The 22,064-nt window shown below is 36.5% G+C and overlaps 1 long non-coding RNA gene across 1 annotated transcript in view; it reads right to left on the bottom strand.

Moving 5' to 3' along the window:
* The window catches only part of LOC141585016 (uncharacterized), a 59,872-nt gene extending 39,843 nt beyond the window's left edge, over positions 1-20,029 (bottom strand). The window contains exons 1-2 of the long non-coding RNA XR_012518298.1: positions 19,963-20,029; positions 12,863-13,026 (exon numbers count right to left, since the gene is read on the bottom strand). This is a non-coding gene — a long non-coding RNA (uncharacterized LOC141585016). The remainder of the gene's footprint in view (positions 1-12,862; positions 13,027-19,962) is intronic.
* Positions 20,030-22,064: the final 2,035 nt, after the last annotated feature.

The raw sequence follows: 22,064 nt of genomic DNA, 5'->3' as shown, positions 1-22,064 counted from the left end.
AGCTAAGTTATGAACTAAAAGTGCTACCCCAGTGAATGCACAAATGATAAGAAAGTAAAACAATCTTATTGTTGCTATGGAGAAAGTTTTAATGGTCTGGATAGAGCAAACCAGCCATAACACTTCCTTAAGCCAAAGCCTAATCCAGAGCAAGGCCCTAACTCTCTTCAAGTTTGTAAAGGCCGAGAGAGGTAAGGAAGCTAAAGAAGAAAAGTTTGAAGTTAGCAGAGGTTGGTTCATGAGGTTTAAGGAAAAAAATCATCTCCATAACATAAAAGTGCAAGGTGAAGTGGAAAGTGCTTATGTAGAAGCTGCAGCAAATTATCTTGATCTAGCTAAGATCCTTGTAGGTGACTACACTAGATGACAGATTTTCAAGGTAGCCAGAAACTCCTTGTATTGGAATAAGATCCCTCCTATGACTTAGCAGAAGTCAATACCTGGTTTAATAGCTTCAAAACACAGACTGACCCTCTTGTTAGGAAGTATTGCATTTGGACACTTTAAGTCAAAGCCAGTACTCATTTACCGTTCAAAAAATCCTACAGTCCTTAAGGAATGATGTTAAATCTATTTTACCTATGCTCTATAAACAGGACAACAAAGCCTGATGATAGCATATTTGTTTACAGTATGGTTTATTGAATATTTTGAGCCCACTGTTGAGACCTGCTGCTCAGGAAAAAAGAAGCATTTACAAATATTACTGCTCATTGATAATGTACTAGTTACCTAAGAGCTGTGATGTAGATGTTCAAGGACATTAGTGTTGTTTCATGTCTGCTAACACAACATTCATTCTACAGCCCATGGCTTAAGAAGTAAATTTGACTTTCAAGTTGTATTATTTAAGAAATAAGTTTCAGCTATTTGACACCACAACAGGATGACTACACTCAATAATAACTTAAATGTGCATTTTAAAATACATTTTAAATATAAATTTTAAAAGAGTATAATTGGATTGTTTGTAACACAAAGGATAAATGCCTGAGAAAATGGATACCCCATTCATAATGTGATTATTATACATTGCATGCTTGTATCAAAACATGTCATGTAGCCCATAAATGTGTGTATATATATGGGAGCTTTTAGTGTATATATATAAAAAGGAGCTTTATATATATATATATATATATATATACACACACACACACACACACACCCAGTATGTACCCACAAATATTTTTAAAAAAGCAAGAAAAAGAAAGAGAAAGAAAGAAAAGAAAAAAAGAAAGATAAAAAAGAAAGAAAAAGAAAAATGTTATAAGCCTATAGCTGCCATAGTTAGTGATTCCTCAGATAGATCTGGGCAAAGAAAATTGAAAACTTTCTTGGAAAAATTTACTGTTCTAAATGCGTTTAAGAACATTTGTGATTTGCCAGGCATCATGGCTCAGGCCTGTAATCCCACCACTTTGGGAGTCTGAGACAGGAGGATCACTTGAGCCCAGGAGTTTGAGATTAGCCCTGGCAACACAGTGAGACCCCATCTCTACAAAAAACATTTGTGATCCTTGGAAGGAGGTCAAAACATTAACATTAATAGGATTTTGGATGAAATTGTTTCCAACCCTCAAGGATGATTTTAAAGGATTCAAGACTATTTTTCCTCTTTACTTATTTATTTCTATATTTATTTAATTCTCAACTTTTACTTCAGGTTAAGGCATACATGTGCAGGATGTGTAGGTTTGTTACATAGTTAAAGATTTGCCATAGTGGTTTGCTGCACAGATCATCCCATTACCTAGCTATTAACCTCAGCATCCATTAACTATTCTTCCCAATTTTCTTCCTCCCATCCCCCACCCTCTGACAGGCCCAGTGTGTATTATTTTCCCTCAGGTGGTCATGTGTTTTTATCACTTAGCTCCCACTTACAAGTGAGGACACATAGTATTTAGTCTTTGTTCCTGTGTTAGTTTGTTGAGGATAATTTCTTCCATCTGGATCCATATCCCAGCAAAGTACAGGATCTCGTTCTTTTTTTGTGGCTGCATAGTATTCCATGGTGTATATGTACACATTTTCTTTGTCCAGTCTATCACTGATGATCGTTTAGCTTGATTCCATGTTTTTGGTATTGTGAATTGTGCTGCTATGAACATAGGTGTGCATGTATTTTATGAAAGAATGAAATGCAAATCAAAACCACAATGCGATACCATCTTTTACCGGTCAGAATGGCTATTCTTCAAAAGTCAAAAAACAACAGATGTTCGTGAGGTTGTGGAGGAAAAGGAATACTTCTACACTGTTGGTGGAAGTGTAAATTAGTTCAACCACGTGAAAGACAGTGTGGCGATTCCTCAGAAACTTAGATGCAGAATTACTGTTCAACCCAGCAGTCCCATTACTGGGTATATACCCAAAGGGACTGAAGACTTTATTGGAAGAAAGAACTGCTGATGTGGTAGAAATAGCAAGAGAACTAGAATTAGCAGTGGAGCCTGAAGATATGACTGAATTGCTGCAATCTCATAATAAAATTTTAATGGATAGGAGTTATTTTGTATGGATGAGCAAAGAAAGTGTGCTTTTTTTTGAGATAGAAACTACTCTTGGTGAAGATGCTATTAACGTTGAGATGGCAACAAAGGATTTAGAATATTACATAAATTTAGTTAATGAAGCAGTGGCAGGGTGTGATAGGATTAACCCCAACTTTGAATGAAATTCTACTGTGGGGTAAAATACTATTAAACAGCATTGCATGCTACAGAGAAATCTTTCATTAAGAGATGTCAGTCACTGCAGCAAACTTCATTGTTGTTTTATTTTAAGAAATTGCCACAGCTACACCAACCTTCAGCAACCACCAACCCGATTAGTAAGCAGCCATTAAAATCAAGGCAAGATCCTCCACCAACGAAAAGGTTACAACTCGCTAACGTTTCAGATGATTGTGAACATTTTTAGCAATAAAGTATTTTTAACTAGGTTATGTACACTGAATTTTAGACATAATGCTATTGTATACTTGATATAATATAATGTAAACATAACTTTTATATGTGTAGGAAACCAAAAAGCCTCTGTGACTCAATTTCTTGCAATATCCACTTTACCGCAGAGGTGGGGAACTGAGCCCACAATATTTCTGAAGTACGCCTGTATAAAGACAATAATTAGGCTGGAGGCACTGGCTCATGTCTGTAATCCCAGCACTTTGGGAGGCCAAGATGGTAGGATCACAAGGTTGGGAGTTCAAGACCAGCCTGGCCAACATGGTGAAACCCTGTCTCTACTAAAAACACAAAAATTAGCTGGGCATGGTGGCATGTTCCTGTAATCCCAGCTATTTGGGAGGCTGAGGCAGGAGAACTACTTGAACCGGGACCCAAGAGGCAGAGGTTGCAGTGAGCCAAGATCATGTCACTGTACTCTAGCCTGGGCTACAGAGCAAGACTCTATCTCTCTTTCTCTCTCTCATTCTCTCTCTGTGTGTGTGTGTGTGCACCCATGTGTGCATGTGTGTGTACTGAGACTGTATTAGATGTTTCAGGTTTTTAAACAGAAATTTTCATAAATATCCTCCATTATTGTTTGACCATGTGAATAAATTGATTAGAATGTGTGGAGAGAAAGAAAATCGTATAGAAGGAATAAGGGAAAATACATAGTATACATGACACCAAATGTATAGCTCTCATAAGTGAAATAGATCACAGAGAAATAACCCATATGAAAAACACTTGTGGAAGAGCAGTGGTTTTGGACACTGACAAATACAAATTTTGAGTCATGCCATTACCCTTCGGGAGTTACCCCTGCTTAGGCTCTCATTTTCTTACCTGTTAATAATAATAAGAAGAAAACTCAGTATCCTATCACAGGGTACCTATTATGGTGAATAAAAATATATTTTAAGTGCTTTGGATAAATTGAAGGGATAAGGATGTAAAAACAAAAGAGAGAGAAAGTTTAAACAACTTTGTTTGATGGTGGAAAATGAAGGAAATTTGTTTACACTACTCTTGTCTTCTCCCATTTTAATGTCTTTATTGTTTTGATAATTGGTTAGTTACTAGCCCTCTCCAGAAACTCAAAGTAGAGTCCCAGGATTCAAAGCTAAGCCTCGATATTTACAAAGGTAATGAGTCTGTCAGCCACGGGAAGTCAAGTGCTCTCACTGTTTGGTATTGCTCACCTCAAACCTAACCTAAAGGGACACCTTTCTTGAGGGATAACAGTTCATTTGTCTTCATGCTAACTCTATCAAGGAATTTTCCTGTGCAGAAAACAGCTAGTTTCACTAAGCTCTCTATGTGCGGTGTTTTTTATGTAGTGCACTGACAGCCAGTAACCAAACCTAATCCGTCAAACTCATTTCACCTAAGACCTCAAGTATAACTCCAATTCTGATCCTTAAGGTAAAGGTGTCACTGAAGTACTTAGTTCCTGAACTTTTGTTTTTGAACACATAGTACTCTGGGGGTTGGTGTAGAAGTGTTATTTCTCTTGTACTGAGAAATGTAGCCATTATTTTTGGATGTTGCATTTAAAAATATTACATTTGTCTTATAATTTACTTATAATAGCTGCAACCTTGTTCAAGCAGCCATTGATGGAGTTGTTCTTTTGAACCAGTAGGTTTGTAGTTTAGGAAACTGTGTGGTTTCAATATTTTTATTTAATGCAAATGAATCTTTTGGAAATACTACATTATTCTTGGTAACATAAAAATCAGGTATTTTAATTTTGTCTAAACTTCAGAAATTAATCATAAGAATTTGGATGTATAGCATTGATCTTTAAAAAGAATCTAATACTTTTCATTGTGCTGTCTATGTTTAAAGAATTTTTTTTGTGGAATAGAGGTATTTTAATATATCTTAAAATTATTTCTGCCAGCTACTTAATATTTCTCATGATTGAGAGAGCACTAAAACAGGCATTTTAGAACTATTTCTGTTCCACAAAATGTCTGCCCTTTGTTTTCTCATGTGTTTGTTGGACAATTTAGCGCTTTCTGGAGAACAGGGACCATTTACAGATATAAAAGGACATTTAGTAACATTTTCTCTGTAGATATGTACTGTGAAACAGCTAAAAAAAATGGGTAATGGGTAAGAAACCGTTAAAACCAAAGATTACGTCTATCAGTAAGTTAGCAGAGCTAACTCTGTTGTTAACGACCTTACCTCAGTAAGAACAGTAAAACTCCTGTGGTCTAACTGATTACTGTTTTATCTAGAGGAATTAATAACAACTTAGAAAAGAAACGTAAGATGTTTGATAGTGTGCATTTTAAAAAAATCATTATATTACCAAATAATATTTAATTAGGTTTATTTGAATACTCAAAACCATGTGATGGACCAACTGTGACCTTCAAAAATTAGTCTATGATTGCTTTGGAGAAATGAGAGCAGCAAACACTTCAGGATTCAAATAATTTTTAGAACTTTCTTTTAAAAAAGGTATAATTGTTAACTAGCATAAGTCATGTTATAAAATGCTGTCTATTGAAATTTCTTGGATCTTCAAGGGAAACAAGTTATTTTATTTAACATTTATGCATGAAGAGAGTATTCCTCTTTCCCGATAATGCTTAAATCTCCAAAAAACCAAATTTTTAATTGGCGTCAAAACTTGGCATAATGTTTTTAGGAGCAGTAATTTATAAGACAGTAATATTTGAATATAGTAATGACTTTTTTAACCAAATTGCATTACAATTATTACCCCTGTCATCACATTTCAATTATAGTCTATTTAAATGTCACTGATATAATTTGGAAATAAGTATTTGCAGCAAGTCAGATTTGAATTATGAACATGTAAATACATTCTGGTATTCCTAAATTTAAGTCTCTCTTTTAAAGTAGGCTTAAAGATAATAAAAGCATATGTAACTTTTTTTTTTTTTCCAAATGGTGAGTCGAGTTTGAAAATGGCAAAGGTTTATTTTAAGTAAACATTCACTGTCTAATGAAACACATCAGATTAAAGCATCAAAAATCTGTGGACACAATTACTTACTTTGGGGCTCAAAATATCATAACATTGCAATTCAGCCTGAGCAAAGATGTCGGGAAAATCTCTTACTATGTTAAATGCCTTAAAAACTTTCCCCAAATCATAAACTCAGTACAATCTTTTTATCTTTTTTTTTTTTTTTTGGAGATGGAGTCTTGCTCTGTCACCCCAGGTTGGAGTGCAGTGGCCTGATCTCAGCTCACTGCACCTCCACCTCCCGAATTCAAGTGTTTCTCCTGTCTCAGCCTCAGGTGCACAACGCCAGGCCCAGCTACTTTTTTGTATTTTAGTAGAGACGGGGTTTCACTGTATTACCCAGGTTAGTCTCAAACTCCAGAGCTCAGATAATCTGCCCATCTTGGCCTCTGAAAGTGCTAAGATTGCAGGCGTGAGCCACCATGCCTGGCCAATATTTTTACCTTAAATACATAATGATTAAATACCATCTTCACAATTATCATTCTCTCCCACTGCCTCTGTGCAACTCCATCTTATTGTACTGATTTCGGCACCACAGGAGAATAAAAACACCTGCCTCTCTAAATAAATAAACTCAGGCTTTGGTTACTTGGTGGCTCATCAAGGGAGTTCGAAGACAAATAATTTAATCGATTACTTGTTTTTACTTTCTTTATTTTAATACAGTATCAGTTTAAATGATTTTTTTTACAGACAAAATATTATTTTGACTAAGCACATCCATTATTTTGACATCTTGTTAAACCTAACCTCGGTGTTTCTTACTTAAAAGTACATCTGCACATTTAAACTCTTCATCAGGATACTAGTCTTCTAACTGGCAAATTTCAGATGGTTTTTTCCTATTTTTTTTTTTTTTTGCACTACGATTTTGCCTGGCTATAGTCTCAACTTTCACTCCTAATCAACCTTATTCACAAACTGACTAAATAATCGACTAAGATGGAGTGAAGACATGTTGAAAATACATCATTGGCTCAAAGTACCTTGTTTACCCCTAGCTATAGACCTCTTGTTTCTCATTCACAAATTCCTTTTTCTGGGTCAAAGCCTCTGAGAACTATTTACTGTCAGGTACATACGTGTGGGAATTTAGTTTACCTCAGTAAACGTGTATTGAAAGTCTTTTTGTGTGAGTGTGGCAAACACAGAGCTGTGGGGAAGGAAAGAATGACATAGATTCTGCCCTTAAAGAGCTCACAATATAATAAGGAAGGCAAATCTTTAAGGGGAAAATTTAAATATTTGCATATGTACTAAGGGAACACAGAGGAAACTCACTGTATTAGTTCTCACACTGCTCTAAGAAATACCCAAGCCTGGTTAATTTATAAAGGAAAAAAATTTTAATTCACTTACAGTTCTACATTGCTAGGGAGGCCTCAGGAAACTTATAATCATGGTGGAAGGGGAAGCAGGAAGAAAGCTTCTTCACATTCCAGCAAGAGAGAGAAGAGTGAACGAGCAAAGGGGGAAGAGCCCTTATAAAACCATCAGATCTTGTGAGAACTCACAATCATGAGAACAGATGGGGAAAACCTTCCCCATGGTCCAATCACCTTCTACCGAGTCCTGCCCTTAACCCGTGGAGATCTGAGATGAGATATGGGTGGGGACACAGAACCAAACCATGTCAACCACTTACTATACTCTCAGGCTGGGGACAACACTGGAGAAGAGAGTAGATTATATGAACATTATCTGGGCTCTTAAAGGGTGAGCACATGGTAGCCTGGTATCAGAGGATGTGTGTGTGTGTGTGTGTGTCTGTGCGGATGCTTGTATGTGTTGCAGGCATAGAGAGTGGGCTAATAGAGGGTAGGAAAATGAAAGACATTTCAGCCAAGTCCATGTAACTTACATTAACATGCTTTAAAAAGGCATGAAATAATATTGTGTACAAGGGATTGAATTACAAAGTCACTCAAGTTTAAGAAGAAAATAGTGAGAAAAGAAACTAGATAAGTAGATATGGTCAGGGCACAATAGGCTTTATATTCCATCCTAAGGATCATGGCCTTTATTCTGTAGGTGGTAGAGTAAAATTAAAGGAGAAAAGTGATGAAGTGAAATCTGCAGTTTAGAGGAGTGATTTTAGCAAAGGCTCAGAGGAATGGATTTCAAAGACGGCAAGTCTGCAATGTGGCAGGTTATGGGTAGGGGACTATGGCAACAGTCCAGCCTTGATTAAGGGCAGCAGTTAAATGTAAGAAGAGAAGATGACATATTTGAGAGAGAAAAAAAAATCGCCATGCCTTTTATTCCCACCATTAACCTTTTAGCATATATTGATTTCTTATATTAGAGGAGCACAGGACATGGAGAAGGAGACCTGTGTGCATGCAATGAAGTAGTGTTGAAAATTAAATGAGTTAACACATAGGGGCAGTACTATAAAAGTGTTTGCTATTATTATTATTATTATTATTATTATTATTGAGGGCATGAAGAGTAAAACTCAGAATGATTTAATAACCTTAACATATAGGCATTAGTGGAGAGCTGCACTGATGTTCTAGACCCTGAGGACATGGATCTTTTGGAGAGACATGAACAGAGAAGGGAAGGCATGCAAGAGAGAGAGTCTCAGTAGCTGTGGACAAATGGAAACTATCTTGCAAGCTGGATCAATGTGTCAAGGGAACACAATAGAAGTAAGGTGTGCTCTGAGTCACTTCACGCAAAAAAAAAGGAAGACATTTGGATTAGCCACAGCTTCTGCTGTCCCTTAAATAGCAGCAGGATGCATTCAGAATCCCCTGAAAATAAGTGTCATTACATTCTCTTTTATGCTACCATCCTCGGAAAGTACACTAGGAAGATGCAAAAGCATTTGGATAGAAATCCATAGAAGTGACACATGTACATTCCATCAGCATTTTTACTTTGCTCAAGGATTTTTGTTGGACCTAAAAAAACTCTGATTTGTTTGGAAAGAGGATTTGCATTTGCAAATAGATTTACAGGCAGATCCAACAAGCAGCACTTTGCCATTTGCAAATCCACTTGAAACATCTGGGTTCCTGTCTAGCCCTAAAATTCTTATATAAATGGACAACCCTAAGATCATAGTTTGGACACGATTTTTTAAAAATCAAGATAAATGCTAAGTAATTTGCATAATTTGTTGGTTTTGAAAGCACAACCCATTTTGTTAACAAAATGAAAGAACAAAGAGAAACTGACCTTTTTCTCATAAAAGAGAATTAAATAAATGAAATCAATAAACAACAATAAAAGCACTTTGACTTCGTTAACTGGAGAAAGGCTGTGTGACATTTCCGTGAAATGAGCTTGTTAATAAGGTTTTAATTTAGACTGAAATTTAACCTATTCTCCTAATAGTTAAGTATTTTTTTTAAAAAACTGTATTGATGACTTATTTATTGTAAATCTGAAGATATATCCTCATTGCAACTTTTTTTATATAAAAAGGAAACTAGTAAGTTTCTTCTCTAGCATAAAAATGTGTTATAATATAGCCAATATAAGATTTAGTCAGGCTAAATTTATACTGTACCAGTAGACTATAAGAATTCCATTAATGCTCCATTGATATCATCAATGAAGAAAAAGGCAAAATGGATGCATTGCTTCTGCTCCACTGGGTCTGTAATGAAGCAGCATTATAGCAGCTGCTGTCTTTTTAAACAGCTTTGCTTTTTTTCCCAAAGCATCACTTGGTATATTGCAAGATTCTCCAGAAAAATATCTTTTGACCTTGTGGTCCTTTCTTTATATTATTTGTATTTTTTCCCAAGAACCGTGGCCTTCCATTTGCCACTGTGGTGCTATACCATAATTTAAAATGTACAATGGAAATTTCAAATAAAAAGAAGAGTTTGAGATTGGTTCTGCCAAAGGCATCTGTGGCAGTGAATCCTAATATTTCAGGAGCGTTGGCCATTAGAAAGTCTCACAGCCTTTAGTGATATGATGGAGAACCTGCTAAAGGAGTGGAAATCTCAATCACTCTTTTCTTTTCCTTGGTTAAGAAAATATATATGAAGCTCTCTACAAAGGTACAATTCATATTTTGTCAAACTATAAAGCCATAGTGCTGAGCTAGATTCCCATCCCGTTAACCTGTTTGTTTCAGCTGTTGATTGTCATGACATGACACTGACTGTCATTGCCAGATCATTCATGCAGCAATACACTCTCATTGCTAAGGTGGCCTAAATGAACAGTCAGGTCTATTGAAGTTAGTTCATTTTCTCTCTCTGTCTCTCAGTTTGTGTGTGTGTGTGTGTGTGTGTGTGTGTGTGTGTGTGTGTGTGATTTGACAACTTCTATACACCCACCAGAAAAAATAGAAGATATTTCAAGGCTAAAACTTTTACATGAGGAAACTTAAACTTTTGAAATTATGTTTCCCTGGGTATCTGTATTAGTAAGAGGTGCAATATATGCACAGAAGCACAAGGAAAATATAATGAATGCACTAAATTAGCTGCAAGTAAGAAATTGTTGAATAATGATAATACTTGAGCTGCCTTTCTAAATTCTACAAGGTGAAGTTCTGGGTTTCCTATGATCTAGAAATACCTGACACTCTGTAAACAATCAAAACATATTCTCATGGTTTGCCAACCAGAATTCCCCTGAATTCCAAAACTTCCCATTGATTACTCTTAGACGATCTAGGTCAGAATTAAGATGTCTAATAATAGGCTGGATATGGCGGCTCATATTTGTAATCCCAGCACTTTGGGACACTGAGGTTGGTGAATTGTTTGACCTCATGAGTTTGAAACCAGCCTGGGCAACATGACGAGACCCCATCTCTACAAAAATTACAAAAATTAGCTGGATGTGGTGTTATGCACTGGTAGTCTAACTACTAAGGAAGCTGAGGTTGCGGTGAGCCAAGATTGCACCACTGCACTCCAGCCTGGGCAAAAAGTGACTCTGTCTCAAAATAAATAAATAAATAAGTAGATCTCCTATAATAATTCTTACTCTTGCATTTACTTATGCACTAAAATTCCAGCATCTATTCATCTGAACTATGCCAGCAGATACATATTTTTTTCAGTGAATGGTCCCACCATTTATCCACTGCTGACAATAGCCATTTGGATGCCATCCTGGATTTATTCTACATACTGTGCTTCAAATCAAGTCATTTTGACCTACTAATTTTCCATCTGATATAGCTCTTAATTCCATTCATTATTCCTTACCATCCTGGCACTGCTTAAGTTTAGAATCTCAGTGTTTTTCCCTTTGATTACTGATGATTACCTTTGATTATATTTCACAAATTTATCTTTCTTGTTCTTTTTCATTTCTTTTTATTCTGTGCACAGTTATCAATGATCTTTCCAAAATGTAACACTAGTATGTCACTCATCTATTTTAAAAGGTATCAATGGTTTATCATCTCGTTAAAGATGAAATGAGAACTCTTTAGCGTATGCAAGATTCTTCATGATCTGCCTTCTTACGTCTTTGCAGAAGATCCTTATTGGATCTTTAGCAAACTACTTGCAATTCCTCAAATGTGCCACGCTTTTTCTTGCCTCTTTCCATTTATATGTACAATTTCCTCTGCATAGAATGTTATCTTAGTTTTCCCCATGATCAGTTTCGACATTTCACTTAACACAGTGCATGACCTCCTCTATGGAGTATTTGTAGATCTCCATGCTATGGATTTTTTATTTCTCTATAACAGCTAGTGTATACCTTCAGCATAGAACACATGATATTATAATATAATGACTATTGTGCTCATTTCTTCCAGCATGATGTGAGGTTTTTGATAGTGAGGATTGTATCTTAAATCTTTATCTTCAACAGAAATGATATGCTTGACTTGAATTCATTCATTCAACAAATACCAATTAAGTTGCTATTATTTGGAAGGAATTATTCCAGTCATTAAAATGAGCAAATCATTGCTCCTACTTTGTAGGTGGAATTTTGTCTCCCAAAGCTCAAGTAAGCTTGCCTGGTTGGCAATATCCCATATGAATTGTCACAAATCATTTCTGGAAGAAGACAGTGTTGTTCAAGACATACAGGGAGAGGACAACTGGAAAACCTGCATGTGGAACTCTTGATTCTGCCTTATGTATCTCTTCCCTTGGTTAATTTTGATCTGTATTTTTTCACTGAAATAAACTGTAACCATGAGTATAACAACTTTTCATCAGTTCTGCTAGTCATTTTAGCAAATCATTGGTTATTGGGAATCCTTGACCTTGCAGGTCTTGTCAGAGAGAGTGGGCATGGGAACTCTAACTTCTCAGAGGCTAAGAAACGTGAGGCAAGTAAATATTTGTGAACGTCACTGTGCTTGCCACTGTCCTCCACAATCTATTTTCCAACTAGCAGCTAGGGAAATTCTCAAAAAAAGGTCATTTTATCTTTCTGTTCAAACCTCTCCAGTGATTTTTCAGTTTATACGATAAAAACCAGACTTGTTAATGTGGATTACAAAGGACATATATAATACAGCCTTTTGGAAACTTCCTAATCTCAGTGCCAACCAGTTTTCCTGGCAAGGTATCAGTTACAGCCCAAATGGCTTTCCTTGACCACTTTAAACCTGCATCTGTCTTAGGAATTTTAAACTTGTTATTCCCTTTGCCCTTAATATTCTTTTCACTATTTTCCCCATGTATCATTTCCTGAGTACTTTCTTCAGTATCTCCTTCTCTAGCGTGCCCTTAAATTCCCATAGTGGTTTTCATAGGGCCATCCCCCATATTGGCATTCCTTTCATAATGCAGTTTTCCATCGCCCATCTGCCTGACCATATGGCCAAACCGCTGGCTACCACTCATGGTAGCCAGTAAAAGCCCAAACATAGTGGACTTTTATCACCTTTCAATTCTTTCATCACTGCAAGGAAAACAGTGAACTCATTGAACTGATTTGTTCTTACCTTCTTCAATCAATCTTTTCATATGCTAGTCTTAGTGCAGCAGTCTTCCAAAAATGTCATCCATAAACCAAGCATCTCTTTATTGGTCAACAGAGAGCTGTTCATAGGGCACTGCCCATGTGACCATAGGATCTGTCAGTGACTCATGTGGTTCCAAGTCAGACCTATGGGAGAGAAGGCTGAGTAATTACCATCCTGCATTACCTCAGTAGCATGTTTCTACAAAAACCATACTGATTTTATTATGGAACTCTTCTGGGAACTGCCCTCTTTATAAAAATATTTCGTCATCATCTCCTAAAACACTATGGGTATTTCAGGTTTCAAGATTATCTCCTTCAATCATAGGACCAGTTTCAATTAATGCCCAACAGAGACCCAGGAACCTGTTCCACAGGCACCTGTTTTGCACAAACATTCAATTATAAGGAAGAGGAAAATGCCAGATATAGGTGATGGGAATGAAGGCAGCAAACCACATTGCCATGTATGTACCTATGCAATAATCTTGCATGTTCTTCACATGTAACCCAAAACCTAAAATGCAGTATATATATATATATATATATATATATATATATATATATATATATATAAAGAAAGAGGAAAATGAGGAAAATGGTTTTTGAGAAGAAAAAAATAAGAGACTTCACCCAGGCAGAGAGGTCTAAGAAGGCTTTCTTAAGAAATTTAAATCTATACTAATATCAGATTATTTTAGCAAAATGAAGAAGAGTGTTTCAGGCAGAAGAAATACTGTGTACAGAATCCCTGAGCTGAGTAAAAGCCTGAAACATTTAAGGACCGAAATAACAGCTCTAGGAGAGTGAATGTGGGAAAGTGGCTCAAGATACAGCTAAAAACATACAAAGGGCGAGTTATTTAGACCTTATTTCTTATTGCTATATTTTTTGAAAATCAGCAACGTCATGTGTATTACAATCAATTCCAAAAAATACATATTATGACAGAGAGAGGAGAAATTAGAGAGTATATACCTGTCAATAGTATGAAATTCTATTTCCTAGATGTTACTTATCTTTTCTATAACAGACATATTTCTATGTAACCCTTATCAGAGAGTTACAGAGACAAGGGGATTTTGTAAGACCAAGGTTATTTCAGGTTCTTCTGGTTGGCATGACTCAAGAAACTTTGTGGCATCTGGGAGGAGCTTTTTTTCTTTTTTCTTTTTTTGTCAAATTTGAAGCTGAGGAGCATTTTCTAAGGGTGTTTCTTGTAGGGTAAAGAAGAACTTAAGACTGTATTGTGATACAAAATCCATCAAATGGGTTTGTTACTTCTACTTTTAGTTTGAACTCTCATGTGAATGAAGATAAAAGGGAAAAATAAGCAATAAAAGAAAAGATATTAGGTAACCTCCAAGTTTGTAAATCCTATCTTCTCTGTAGCTCCAACTATTATAATTATCATCAATCAAAATGAGTTGTCAGTGAAAAAGATTATCACTATTTTAAACAATCTGATAAATGTACCATATAATAGATACTAGGATAAGTATCATACCTGAAATAGAGTCCCTAAAATTATAGCCTTGAAAATGGATGCTCCTTGGCATGGTCACCTCAGCAAGTCCATGGGTATTTTTCACTTGTAATCTAAGAAGCTTAATATCCTTAATCCAATTCTTTAATTAATTATACATTCTTAAATTGGTTCGATCATTATGGAAAACAATGTGGTGATTCCTCAAAGACCTAAAAACAGAACTACCATTCAATCTAGTGATCCCATTACAGGGTATATACCCAAAGGAATACACCCAGGGAATCAGCCTAAATGCCCATCAGTGGTAGACTAGATAAAGAAAACGTGGTACATATACACCATGGAATACTGTCATTAAAAGAGCAAGATCATGTTCTTCGCAGGAACATGGAAGGAGCTGGAAACCATTATCCTTAGCAAAGTAATACAGAAACAGAAAAGAAAACAGTTCTCACTTATAAGCGGGAGCAAAATGATGAAAACACATGGACACACAGGGGGAACAACAGACAGTGGGACCTACTGGGTAGAGGGTGAGAGGAGGGAGAGTATCAGGAAAAGTAACTAAGCGGTACTAGGTTTAATATCTGGGTGGTTAAATAATCTGTACAACAAATCCCATGCCACAAGTTTGCCTATGTAACAAACCTGCAAGAGTGCCCTTGAACTTAAAAGCAAAAGAAAAAGTTACATATTCTTAATTACTTCCACTCCAACTAGTTAATATACACAGGACAAGTATAATATTCTTACGTCATTTCCCTTAAAAGCAGAAATATTGCTAAAATAAAAAGAAAAAAGATTGTACTTTTCACCTAAAAAAAAAAAAAATTATACAGCAGTATGAGGGTCAGAAAGGGAGAGAATACAAAATAGCTGTTTTAGATGTATTATAATAGATTGGCAAGTTATTGATATATTACTAGCCTAAATTTATTCATTAAACAAATGCTTATTGAATAGTTATTGTTTGCCAGATACCAATCTATTCATTTGGGTTAGTATAGAGACCAATAAACAAAGATTACTGTCTTTGTGGGGGATGCATTCTTCTGGCAAAGAGCGTCAATATATCAAAGCTATATTACAAGCTGATAAATGCTATGGAAACAAAAGGTAGAACAAAATACAGGGATAGCTAATATCAGAGAAGGAATGTGTCAAGTAGAGTTTTAAATACTTGGTAAGAATAGATTATATTAAGAGGGTGACAGAGCAAAAACTTGAAGAAGAGAGAAACTAGTCATGTTTACATCTTACAGGAAGGATATTTTAAACAGAATAAGTACCTCAAAGGCGTTAAGATGAGAATGTACCTGGTGTGTTGAGAAAACAGGAGAGAAAACAGTATGACTAGGGTAAGAACGGCAGGAGATGAAAACAGGATGTAGAGAACCAGATCATCCAAAACCCTGGGTGCCCTTGTAAGGACCTCGGGTTTTACTGGGAGTGGTGTGAAGGGCCATTGGAAAGCTTGAGGCAGAAGAATAACATGATATGGCTTATATCTAAAAGAATCACTGTGGTCCTATGCTGAAAATAGATTGTGGGGAATAGGACATAAGGAGAAGCAAGGATACCAGGTAGGAAGAGTGATGGTCGGTTTTATGTGTAAGCTTGTCTAGGTTATAGTGCGAAGTTATTTATTCAGTAACTAATCTAGAAGTTGCTTAGAAGACATTTAAGACGTGGTTAACACCTATAATCAGTTGACTTTAATTAATGGAGATTATCCTCAATGATGTGGGTGGGCTTCCCCTAATGTATATGTGTGTGTGTGTATATATATATGTTTATCAATACATGATTATGTATGATATATATGTGTGTATATATGTTTATAATGTATATATATACACACACTCATATATATATAGCCTGTTATTTCTGTTTCTCTGGACAATCTTGACCAACAAAGGATGCTATTGCAACAATCCTTGCAAGATAGAATGGTGGCTGGGACCAGGATGGTAATACTGCAGGTAGTGAGAATTATATGACTCTGGTTGTCTGCCTCAGAATTTCCAGACAGGTTGGGATGAAATGTAAGAGAAAGAGAGAAATCAAGGAGGGTTTCAAGGTTTTCTGCTTGAGTCAACTTTATTCCTGAATCCGGGGTCATCAGGAAATGATGAATTTAGATGTGACTATCATAACTAATGTGTACTTAACTTGAAAAATATCTATTTGGGTATTATTAAGGAAGATATTCTTGCACTCAATAACAGAATTATGTAAACTTGGGCAAATTAATTAACTATAAGGCTATGTTTTCTCATCTGATGAAAAGTAAGCAACAAATGCCAGGATCAGATTAATGAAACTTAAAACTGATGATATGTGCATGTTATTTTGCAGAGCCTGAGACTTAATAAATTTTTAATAAACCACTTTTAAAAGTATTTGTATTTATTCCATTACTGAATATCAAACTGTACCAAGTACACACAATACTTGGCAATTAAGAGTTAACACAAGAAATGTCCATCTTGACACTGGATGAGGGCTGCTCCCAGGGAGGGGGCCCATAATCTTTGGCAAGACAGTTCCCTCTAGTTAGAGAGCAAGTCCAAAAGTGGAAGGTGCTGGTTAAAATGATGTGCCAACTTGTCTGGGCTAAGAGATTCCCAGGTAGCTTTGAATACATTATTCCTGACTGTGTCTGTGAGGGTGTTTCTGGAAGAAGCTGGCATTCAAACTGATGGACTGAATAAGGAAGATCTACCCTCACCAATTTAAGTGGCATCATCCAACCTTGGGGGTCCAAGTAGAACAAAAAAGCAAGCATGGTGGCTGATGCCCGTAATCCTGTCACCTTGGGAGGCCAAAGTGAGAAGATCACTTAAGACCAGGAATTCAAGACCAACCTGAGCAACATAGCGAGACTCAGTCTCTGAATAAAAAACAAAAAACCAGCCAGGTACAATGGTGTACACCTTTAGTCCAGCTACTTTGGAGGCTAAGGCAGGAGAATTGCTGGAGCCTAAGAGGCTGCTATGAGCTACGAGCAGACCACTGCCCTCCAGTCTGGGTGTCAGAGCAAGATCCTGTCTCTAAAAAAGGATAAAAAAAATAAAGAAGAAAAAGGCAGAGGAAAGGGGAATTTGCTTTCCCTGTTTGAACTGGGACACTCATCTTCTGTACTTGGACATCAGGGCTCCTGGCTTTCTGACATTTAGACTGAGCCCTGAAATTATACTATGGGCACCCTACTCCCAGTTCACAAGCTTTTGGACGAGGACTGAATTACACCATAGGCTTTCCTTATTTTCCAGCTTGCAGATGGAAGATCATAGGACTTCTCAGCCTCCATAATCAATAATTGTAGCCAATTCCTGTTATCTATCTATCTGTCATCTATTCATTCTTCCATCCTATAAATTCTGTTTCTTTGAAGAATCCTGAGTCACACAGGGATGTATCTGTTGGCAATCAGAAGTCAACACTTCGAAAATCTGGGTGGATAATTTTCTTGGATAAAGGAGTTTTTGTGGGTGGCACACCACAATATCCATTTTACTGCAAACTGCTATGCTCACTTCTATCAGGTCAGACTCTCTTTTAAATTGATTGTTGAAGGTGAACATTTAGAGCCTCTTATTGCTGCATTTATGTTCTGGATAAGCAGGGAAGCAGAAAAAACATTTCCATCACCTTTTGGAAGTTAATCTTGTGTTGGACATATGATTAGAGGTTAATTAGGCCAATCTTCTATGAACATGAGGAATAAATGGCTTATCAATGTTTACAGTTGATTTTATTAAATATAAAATCTGTATTATGTCCCATTTTCTTGGACAGATGAAGCTTTCTCAGATGTGACTTATATTATTGATACATAAAAATCAATTATACATATATAGCCATACTTCTTATAAAGCAGCCAGAATTTAGGAAAATGCAAAATTTGTATAAATTACTAAGGCCCCAATGAAGTCCTTATTTACATGATTAAATACCTTATTCTAAAATCCAGTTTCTTAAAAAGGAAGTTAACATTTTCAAATATAGATACTTCCTTTATTTTTGAAGTTAAGATCTATTAAATAACACTGTGAAAGAGAGTCCCAGTGCTATTAGCAGAAATCAGAAGATGGTAAGAAATGACCAAGGACATTTTCTATGTATAACATTTATCAAGACGTGGAACTGATGTCTACAGAAAATACTCTAAGTATCATCTTCGGAAGTAATCCAACTGAAGTCTGGGACCAATTTACTATGACATAGCAATTCCACCTTTTTTTTTTCCTGGAGGTTGAAAGTTAGACAGTCTGGGTTCTTTCCAGATTGTAATTTCAAAGGCACTCAGCTACTACACAGAATTGTTAGTTTTCCCCCAAACCCCTGCCACTGCTGTGTGAAAGGAAAGGGAGGGGGCTGAAGGTACAACCTAAGGGTGTCAACCGTTACTTATTGAACAAGAACCTGCATACACAATGCCAGTGATGTGATTAATCATTCCCTGGTCCAAAAAGAAGGTCGTTCATGTTGAAATTTTGATTTATGTGTGTTCTTGCATTATCTCCTAAACCTATCCACTTACCAGCATGCACAGTGTAATGAGTTTGGCATTTGTGTAGGAATTTAAAAACATTAAATAATGAATCCCTCTAGAACATCTCCTTGTATTACTGTATCCTACTCAATTTTTAAGTAACGAAAATAGAGATAGTGTATAATTTCACTAAATCCTATCAAGTTAGTAAAGTAGAGAAGTAGGAATAATTAAATGTGTTCAAACATTATAATATGGAATCATTAAACATGCCTCATAGAGTCCAAGTAGACTCCACAGATCTAGAAAAGTGATGATTTCAAACTTATCAAGGAAATTAGGAGGTGTCATCTGTTATTTCTTCTGGCTTTGTCATCTTTCTCCAGCTAGTATCATAGTTAAAAATGGATTACTTTTTAATGAATTATAATTTACATGTAAATTTTGACTCCATTCTTTAAAATGCTAAGGTACTAAATTTTAGAATATGTTTTTTGTTGTTTTTAAAAATGTCTATTTGCTATACAATTAAAATTATTTATTCTACTGTTGTGTGTAAATGCCTTGTAGCTATTGTCTTTGGTTTTCATCACCAGATACTAGTGAACATATCTGTGCGTCCGAAACTTTGAAAAGTTACCTTGTAAACCAAAATGTTTTAGCAGTCATCTATGTGAAGATGGCAGCTGCTGAGATAATAAAATAGATTTTTCTTGAAAAAAGAAGCAAGCTCTTTCAAGCTGCTAAAGTGCCTTACGGTGCAGAAAAAAGAAGTTTACATAGTCTTAGTCATAGCAGTTAAATACATGGGATTTTAAATGGAGGAACACACACACTCACACTCACACACACACTCACACACACACTCACACACATTCTGGGTCAGGAATAAATACATGCCTGGATTCTAAGCTGGTCCAGGCCAGCCTGGGCTGCGGTGGTGAACAGAAATCAAGGCGCGGTACCTTTACAAAGCAGACAATCTAATCTAAGAATTTCTCATGTAAGGAGGGATTTCAGAGGAGGTCTTTGCACACCGAAACAAAATAACATAACCCCTTTTGAAGATGACTGCAAGAAAACATAAGGGTACCTTGGCACTAAACCGCGTGCGTGAAACAAAAACCCCACGTTCCGAAGAAGCGGTGCTGGCGGGCGGGCCTCCCCGGGGCTGGCGCCGCGCTCCCACGGCAGGAGTGCGCGCCTTCCCTCCGCTGGCGGGGCTTCCGGATTGGGGGTGCCCCCTAGTGCCCGGCAGGAGCAAATGCAAGTCCTCCGGAGAGGCTCCACCTGCTTCCTAGTTTTGAATCTTCGGAAAAACGTCATGAGGGCAGTCACGATGCAAAGTAAAAACTAATTAAGTATCAAGGATAGCGCCGGCTCGGTGGTTCACGCCTGTAATCCCAGCACTTTGGGAGGCGGAGGCGGAGGCGGGCGGAGGCAGGCGGAGACTAGCCAGGCCAACATGGTGAAACCCCGTTTGTACTAAAAGTACAAAAATAGCCAGGCGTGGTGGCGGGCACCTGTAATCCCAGCTACTTGGGAAGCTGAGGGAGGAGAAATGCTTAAATCGGGGACGGAGGTTGCAGTGAGCCGAGATCGCGCCAATGCACTCCAACCTGGACGAGAGAAGGAGACCTCGTCTCAAAAAAAAAAAGAAAAAAGAAAAAAAGAAAAAAAAAAGCCTCAAAAATACAAAGCATCTGAATGAGAAACAAGAGAAACAAACTTGAAAAGATACTCCACATATTGGAAGTATCAACATAAATAAACATTTAACAATTATATTTACAAGGTTTAAATGACTTGGCGTGGTGGCTCAGGCCTGTAATCCCCTCTGCGAGGCTGAGGTGCGTGGACCACCTGACATCAGGAGTTTCAAACCAGCATGGTCAAGGTGGTGAAATCCCATCTCTACTAAAAAAAAAAATACAAATATCAGACGGATTTGGTGGCCTGCACCTGTAGTCCCAGCTACTTGGGAGACCAAGGCAGGAGAAAGGCTTAACCCCAATAGGCAGAGGTTGCAGTGAGCTGAGGAGATCACACTACTGCACTCCGGCTAGGGCAAAGAGCAAGACTCCATCTCAAAAAAAAAAAGTTTTAAAAAAGAAAAAAATAAGCTCTAAAATATCACTATTGTACATGAAAAGAAAGAAAAATTACATAACAGTTGAAAAATATTCAAATATAATTTCTAGAGATAAAAATAATTAATATTTTACATTTAATGAACATATTTGCACTAAATGAAGCACAGCTAAAGAGATAATTACTGACTTGGAAGATGGGAAATAGTACACAGTAGGCAGTACAGAGAAACAAACAAACAAAATGGAATTCATATTGAAAAAAGTAGGAGACTTGGTAGATAGAATGAGAAACCTTAATATGCCTCTAACAAAGCTCTAGAAGGAGCTAAGGCAGATAATGGGGTAGAGGCAACATCGGTAGAGATAAAAGCTTAGAATTTCTGGAATTAAGGAAAGACACTAATGTATCAATCTAAATTCATGAAGTGAACAAATCGGCTCTGCAGCAGAATAAAGAGTTCATTCTAGACCCAGTGTAGTGAAACTCGAAAACATTAAAGTTAAAGAACTGAAATTAAAAACAGAGGAAGAGAGATGATACCTTCAAAAACTGGAAACTAACTTCTCAATAGATAATGGAAGCCAGAAGACAGGAGAATAGTATTATCAGTATGCTACAGAAAAAAATACGAAATGATAACATCAATTACTCTGAAAGAAAAGGAAACGGATTAGATGGAGCATGTAAAATGCTCCATGATAGAACAAAACAAGTAGTTACATTACCTTTAAAGAACCAGTGTCTACTTTAAAAATGAAGATTGCATAACTTGATTTAAAAAGATTGCATGATATTAACAAGATTCGCATCTAAAACACAGAAAGAAAAAGTGTAAAGGACATATGCCATGCAAGTACTAATTAAGTAAAATTAAAATGATTGTGTTGTATCAGAAATAAAGCTTTTAATGTTAAAAATTTTGATTGACCAAGAAGATATTATCAATAGTAATTGTTAAAACATGTGAACTAAACATAACAGAAATATAAGGATAAACATAATGGGAAATTTTAAATACTTTTCCCAATAAATAGAAAGATAGTCACAAAATCTTTAAAGATATAGAAAATTTGAAAAAATTGCACATCTCTATTACTGTAT

This window comes from Saimiri boliviensis, chromosome 7 (assembly GCF_048565385.1).
Source record: "Saimiri boliviensis isolate mSaiBol1 chromosome 7, mSaiBol1.pri, whole genome shotgun sequence".
NCBI lineage: Eukaryota > Metazoa > Chordata > Mammalia > Primates > Cebidae > Saimiri > Saimiri boliviensis.
Note: the sequence above shows the minus strand (reverse complement) of the source record. Positions and strands in the feature narration are given on the sequence as shown.